Source organism: Poecilia reticulata, linkage group LG20 (assembly GCF_000633615.1).
Source record: "Poecilia reticulata strain Guanapo linkage group LG20, Guppy_female_1.0+MT, whole genome shotgun sequence".
Classification (NCBI taxonomy): Eukaryota; Metazoa; Chordata; class Actinopteri; order Cyprinodontiformes; family Poeciliidae; genus Poecilia; species Poecilia reticulata.
In genome coordinates this window covers 12490552-12498323 of record NC_024350.1, presented here as the reverse complement: position 1 = coordinate 12498323, position 7772 = coordinate 12490552, and the positions used below count along the sequence as shown (strand labels likewise).

The window sequence follows — 7772 nt, the reverse complement described above, 5'->3', positions numbered from 1 at the left end:
TATATATAGAGGCTGTCCAATGCACACACATATGCAAATATTGACAAATAGCTTGTTTGCTACGGTAGTTTTTCAGTTTTTCAACCACCCTCCACTTGTTACTCTTCCTTCAAAGCAGTGACTGTTGCTCTTCAAATGTTTTGACCTGAATAGTCACAATTAAGATGCCATAAAAAAACAAAACAAGAAAACTTTAGCCAAAAGAAGTACACAGCAAACTGGACTCTGAGAAAAAATAAACAAGCAAAAAATAACTGTATTTACAGTCAGAATAGACCAGACGACTTTAGACGACTTTAAAGAGATTATGCATTGAGATAGCATCTCCCAGTGCCTAAGATAATCCAGAAAATAAGATATGCATAAATTGCTGTTACTAATCTCCTTTGCAAAAAAAAAAAGAAAAAAAAAGCTAACTCCCAACCTACAGTAAACAACTCAGATAGCAGCTCAGCTTTTCCTTCCATGCCGTTTCTGACTCACACCAGGCCCTAAGGTGATCGCTTCTCCAGGTTTGTTTTGGGGCATGCTGAAGTTTACTGGCAACTTTGATGAAACAAGAGGGTAAGTCCTCATCTAAGCCCTCACTTAGATCATAAATGACTGACAGTAAGGTATTATGTTGTCAAGTTTCTTCAAGTGATAAACATTCAAAGGGATAATTTAAATTTTGAGCGCAATCCATATGCAAATCTGTAAGTTCAGATCTGCCACAGCGTGCCCAAGCCAAATTCACACAAGTTCACAAGATGCATGTGCACTCATGCATTAAGCCACTCTGAATTTGGGTTGTAATACTTAGTATTGCCAGAGCCAAGCCGATCACATCCCCGGTGCTTTCCACTGAACTAATTCAACATTAGTGGCATGCCTCCTTCAGGTAATCCTATTGTGGCGCAAAAACATGTTTCCCCTCACTCAAACTGCGCCGCGCACATATCTCAGGATGCCATGTTTAATTCTTCACATTTTAAAGGGCCGGGATTCATATTAAGATGCTGCAGACAGATGCCAAAGTTGAGGGTTGCCTTTGATATCCAGAATTTGAGTTTGGAGTAGCTTCAACCTAATCAAGCCTCGGAGGCTTGGGGTGATAAGTATCCAAGCCAATAACCTGAATGAGGGCTGGGAGTCAGGGGGTATGCCTTCATTCGCATGCTTTCTCTCTCTCTCTCGCTCTCTCTCTCATGCATTACTTGTGCATGGGCGTACACATACCCACACACCCCAGGCCAATTCCCCACCCCTTTAAGGTTCTAAGTAAAAACCCCTTATAGAAAAATAAGAAATCTCCAAATATCTATCCCGTCCTTGAGACGTCACGAGGGGCTGTTAAGGCACGACACCTGTCATGATCGCCAGGACTTCTTCGGCCCCTCGGGGCCCACAGGAAGCGGCCAAGGTCAAGCTCTTTAAAGAAAAGGAAGGGAATGAGTAGAAAAGAACTGACTAACGACAGACAGTCACAAGGCATCAGATCTGTCAAATCAAAATAAAGCCTCTTTAGAGCCAGAGGCTGTTTGTACAACTTCTTGTATGTTGGGGAACGTGTGCCATACGTGTGTACACAAAGTATTTATCTAAGCAAGTGGGCTGCATCCTCTGGAAGATTTCTTAAGTGATAAAATCAACTTGTTTCCCTCAATAATCCATCCAAATGTTTGGCTTAACAGCATTCCATGCGAGCTGCACTGATCTGACCCAGGTGATTTAGCTGTTAAAACTCTGGAAGTGTTGCAGGGTTTGTTGACTTATTTCGCTGTGTTGTTTCTTTCCTAAAAAAACATTTTTTTTTTTCCCTTCGACAGTTCATTTTGTATCCATCTGTGTCATATTATGTCATACTGTGGGCTGGCAAGAAAACAAGTAAGAATTCTTCCGCACTTGGATTGTTTGGGAAAAAGAGGAAGAGGAGTGAGAAAGGGAAAAGTGCCTGAAAGTGGTGCAAACCTGGTGTCAATTTACCTCGACCAGCTGCTTGCGTTTTGATGGCTGACGGGCAAAAGCTTCCTTTAATAAAGAAATTATAGGAGAACGCTCCTCAGCACTAACGAATCTATAAGTGCTCGAAATGGTCAAACATAATGCTGAATCCTTTTGTTTGACTCAGAGATTAAATACATTACGGACTGCCAAACAAGATATTTCCTTGTTTAGACTGACTCTTTTTAAAATCTTTCGTCCCCCTGCTTCTGACAGAAGGCACAGAAACACCAGGCAGTGGTAGAAAATGATCTGCATCAAAGATGAATTGCAAAGAACAAATTGAGTTGAGAGGCTGGACTATGTCTACTGGATATTAAACCACAGATTGGGAACAAAGTACAAATAGGCTAAGATTTAAACCAAAAATCACAATGTTGCACTGATGACAAAGAAATGTTCCTCTACTCATTGTTCCAAAAAGCCATTGCCCAACAAAAGTTACAAATAAACAGTATATTGACTCCATAAATGAATCAAGGGTACAACATTGTTCTTTTATTTTTTTATTTTTTTATAAAAAACCTAATTTCCTTGTAGAAAGAAAAATCAAGTTTGAATGAAAATAATTACATTTTTAATCTGAATCAACCAGAGGTCTGAATAATTTTGAGGCTTAACTGTAATTCTTTTCATTCTGCCACTTTTTTGAGCAATGTCAGTTTGGCTCTCAGTGCAGACTGACATAATCTATAAAATCTCACACAAACATATTTTTTTTTATCAATAAAAACTTTCAACAGAGGCAAATGCATTTGAACTTGATCTGTGTTTTTTTTTTTCCCCGTTTCTTTTCTTTTTTTTTTAAACCACTGTGCACCCCTTTCACACATTAGTGCCTAGGAAAGTCTATGACCTTTTCAGGAACACTGGCATGTAGTCTTTGCAGTCATATCTCATATTGAGCTCCCTAATGCTCCGAGTGTGGCTGCTGTGCTTGCTGCTGTGTCGCTCCTGTCGCTGCCTGCTGCCTGCCTGCAATTCCCCCAGGCATTTTGGGCCCTCAGCAGTGTCCACCACACACCCACCCACACACACGCACACAAATCTCCGCTGTAATGTAATTGAAGACACAACCCAAATGTGACATTCACATGCAGGACAGAAGAGAGGTATGCATGTAGATAATCACACGTACGGATATGAATTTTGACTACAGAAGCACTGGGTGAATCCACAAACTGAGTGCATGAGCAGGTTTGCATCAACACGCATGCAGCCAAGCACAACCATGCAAAAAAAAAAACAACAACAAAAAAAACACTCATACATTTAAATGCCCACACACTGCCCACATTGCTCTATGGAAGGGGTTACCAGGGTTGGGGAGACAATGTTTCAACCCAATAATTACTCACAAACCGTCTCTTGCTGACACACACTTGCATGCACACTGACCACAAAACTAGCCGCCTTTGGACTTAGAAAACCGTCACGGCGCAAACAGAAACACTTGGCTCTTTCTCTGACTGTTTTCCTGTGTTGCTGTTATGGGTTCCTGCTCAGGAGCTGGGGGTTCTTTTGTTACATGACAGCGGTTCCTGTGTATCCTTTCACAGCCCACTAATTTGTCCGCCTGCCTTCTTCCTCAGTGCTTCTTCATCCGTTACTTAAGTTTCAGCTAAGCATCTCAGGTGGTCTGTATTCAGGTGTGCTGAGGACTATTATCCACAGTGAAAAACTTATAAACGAATATTTGAGTATAGCCATTGTTATGAAAATCTCAATTTAGGGGTAGCTGTGTAGACATTTTGCTAAAATTGGTCAAAACACAGCATTTTCTTAATTGAAATGGAATTTTCTTTTATACTTCTACATGCTTAGTTTCTGCCTAGATGACCCATTTCGTGAATGGCAACTCCCCTGGTAGCTCTGATAAATACATATGAAAAACGTCAAATTAGATTTAAGCTCACAGAAAAAAAATAGATATATATATAATCCTTAATTCCATTGCCACAGTTGACATACCAAACAATTCCCATAAAATAAATGTAGTTGAAGTCAGTTTAACTTACCACCATGCACAATGAAGAAGAGGAGGATTAAAAAATAAATCTGCGAATTTCACTCTAGGAGAGTGGCATCTTTGCGTCACACTGCCCCAAGGGAAAAAAAAAGAAAGAAAAAAAGCCTTTTGTCCTACTATAACATATTTAATTGCAGTGCGGTTTCTAAACAGAGACGGACACCTGAATAAAAGCATAGGCTTTGTTCAGATAAAACTACAAATCAGCTTTTCACTCTGCACCTCATGTCCGATATCGAGCATAGTGGGTAGTGGGTGTGTTTATTCTAAAGAGCCGGGAAACGGTGTTCGAGATCACTGCATGAAAAAACTCTAGATTTTGAGTGAAATTCTGGCAGCATCTTCAAAAATCCTTGGCTACAAAACAAACCTTGAAGCCAAGTTAACTAAAGAAGACCCAGGACCTTGAACATTGGACTTTTTGAAGAAATATTCACATGTAATTTTTCTCCTGACTAAACTGGAAGTACCCAAATTAAACGCTGGGTATTTTTTAATAGATGTTGAGTGACATTATCCTTATTCATTAGAAAATGTATTTACCTTAGCTTAACTTTTTTGGCACATCTTTACCAGGGCTGCCAAAAAGTGCAGCGGGGGTAGGGGGGGGGGGCTGTAAATTCATCACTGCTACTCCAACATGTGTTGTTTGACTCTCAACAGGTTTACGCGCCTCCAACCACGCTGCAGTTGAAAAGCACCTTGGGTGTTCCCAAACTTGCCCGCTGGTGCCCCATTACCCAGACACAGAGTGACAAACGGCGCAAACGCACTCAAAATGTTGATGCAATCAAGTTGAGAAAACATCTCCAGGGCCTCCCATGCAGCCGCCCTCTCTCCCTTTCTCCTTCAATTATAAAAATATCACCACCACCGAAAGGAAACTTTGAATTAATAGCACAAAGATATTTGCAGCAGGTAAGCTGATGGGGCTGCACTCCGTCATTGTCAAAGCAGTGTCTCCAACAAAACAGTTTGCATACCTGCCTAAGTATTACAGAAATTAACACCTCCCTTGCAGGTACAGTAATCAACGGGGTGACAGGAGACAATTAATTAGGTCCATCTGCATCACTGCCTTTACATAATTAATGGGGCTCATTACCAAGCTGAACTGAGCCACTTACATCCACAGAGCCAGGGAAGTATAGAAGGGTAAAAAAAAAAAAAAGAAATTGTCATAGGTTTTACAGTTTTTCCAAATTTCCTTCACACATAAATCTATTTGTCTTAAAGTTTAAGTTTTAAAGCTTGATAAACACTAAAATTAATTATTTCTGCTTATTGCAACATAAAGAAAGCATTTTAAATTAAATTTCAAGTAAAAGTATTTTCTTCAGAATTTAAGTTGGGCAATGTTATGAGTTCGATGGAATCTCAAGTTCAGCTGTAATCCATGGTTCGACCTTTTAATCTAAGTCCAATTGAAAAAGCTCACAAGCAAGTAAATTATTAGTTTATGAACTTTGATGCATCAATGAGAGTTTTTGATTTTATTTCTACCTGTCAGAAATATGTACATATTTAAAGGAAGCTTTTCCCACAACCCAAAAGTGTGGGAAAATATATGACATTGAGGTGATTTGTAGTACATAAGAATTAAAATTTCAGAGTTGCTTTGTGAAAATAACAAGTTTGATAATAACAGGATTTAAGGTTGGTAATTGGATGCATTTTTTTCCTCCCCCTTTTACTCTTCCAGAGCTGGAGGGAAATACAGAAATACTGAGATTTTGCTGAGTTCTTTGTTTTAACACAGCACATTCAGGAAGTGAGGTTTTATCTGATTCTAATTGCCTCTTATGTTGTTTGGCAGAGTTTAATTATGTGCCAGCAATAGCAAAAAAAAAAGCAATGAAGTGTTAAAAGTAAGACTAGTGCAGCATGTGGCTGTGTACGCTGCAAAAACATTTTATTTTGACTTACTGGATTATATGAAGGCATAAAATTTGTCACAAAATGTCTGGCATCAAAAGGGGAAGATTCTCCTGAGATGTAGATTTTTTATTGTGGCGTTTTGCATTTCATTCTGTTTTTGTCACAGTTTTAAAGGTCAAATGTTATCAAACTTCAGAGCCAAAAAACTTGGTTGACCTTGGAAATCCTTGGTTTCTCAAAGTTGATTTTCTAATGTGAAATAGAACCTTTTTCAGTCATGCCCTCTAAACCAGTGATGCACCCACCATCATCCCTGGATGATTTTTGCAGCAAGCTCTTTATACTTATTTATAATATAATTGATTAAATTACACTCTACTAGTTAATTGGGAATAATTATGCTCATGTGTCATAATATAATTTTTAATGGTGATATCCCAGCATTAAACTGGAATCATTTTTAAGCTCAACAGACAAGCCTTAAAATAGTTTGAATTTCAAATCAATCAATCTTTTTAGTTGTTCTGAGTTAATAACAGTCATCAAATTAGCCAAAACAGAGACAATATTTGAGCTTGTTTGCCTAAGATGGTAGATGTGAAAAATGTCATATGCTACACTTTTGGGAATGCATTGTTAATAACTTTAAAAATAAATAAATAAAATACAGTGCTGCAAATTGCAGCTGTTCCTGAGAGTACCTTGTTTTCCTCCTCCTCATCCCTCCTTTCTCTCAGTGAGCTAATGAAGGCCTTGTAGCCCACTGTTATTAAAATTACGCCCTTGCCTCTGATATTAATTGGGTCCGTAATAAGGAATGCACCAGATTCATTATTTAATTGCAAGGGCACACTTGGAATACAGTTTCTGAAATGTATTTTTAATGAAAAACACTACATCCTGACCTAATCATATCAACCTTATTCTATCTAATTAAGAATGCAAAAAATCATTAGAGTTGCAAAATATTAGTTTCGGCTCTGTCGGGCTTCTCCTTTCCTTGCCTTCATGAATATATTTTTTTCCCCCCCTGTCTATGATAAATAGTTAATGAGGGAAAAATGACAGAAATTTGCATGTAGGCAAATTAGTTTAATAGGGATATGTCTTTGCTGAGTTAGGAAAGTGACCCTTTTGTGCAGAAGAAATTGTGACAATAATTATAAAATAATGGCAAGGCCTATCTTATTTTGATGAAATATTGTCTAGTTATATAATATGAAAATGTTAAGCTGTAATAAACCTAAATTTTCATCATGGTACAGAAAGTGTTAGCATTTTATCAGAGTAATAGCAGCAAATTAGGTGCAATATGACAAATGGCGGAATTGTTGCTTTGGAGGGAAGAATACAGTAATGGAAGGATAATAAGGAAGTGAACCACAGCAAGAGTTTTCCTGATGCTAAATGGGATGCTTGGATGTTTGCTTAATAAGAGGCTTTAACATAAAACACACACACACGTACACACGCGCACACACACACACCCCCACACGTACACACGCGCACACACACACACACACAAGCAGGTCTGACACATCATAAGTTTAGTTGGCTTTCAAAAAGCATCTCTGTTCCACACAGTCTTTTCCGCACAGTTGAAGCGTGTTTTGGACTTTTACTGAACTAGCTTAAAGTTCAGTTCAAAACTACAGAAATTCATGTTCACAGCTCTCGAGTTGAATAATCCTAACAAAGACCGTATTCCTGACTTTAAAGTTCAAATTAAGAAAATCTTATCTTACGTTATTAAAAAAATAAAATGCTACATTTGTTTAAACCTTCTGCTTGTGGTATCCAGACAGACTCTGAAGCATCTTTGCATGGGGTTGCGTGCACATAACACACCTCAGAGTACAGTTCAAAGCATAGACAGGCATGT

The 7772-nt window shown here is 38.5% G+C and overlaps 1 protein-coding gene across 6 annotated transcripts in view; it reads right to left on the bottom strand.

Annotated features, from left to right (window-relative positions):
* The window catches only part of ofcc1 (orofacial cleft 1 candidate 1), a 95552-nt gene that overhangs the window by 23861 nt on the left and 63919 nt on the right, over nucleotides 1-7772 (bottom strand). The window lies entirely within an intron of this gene.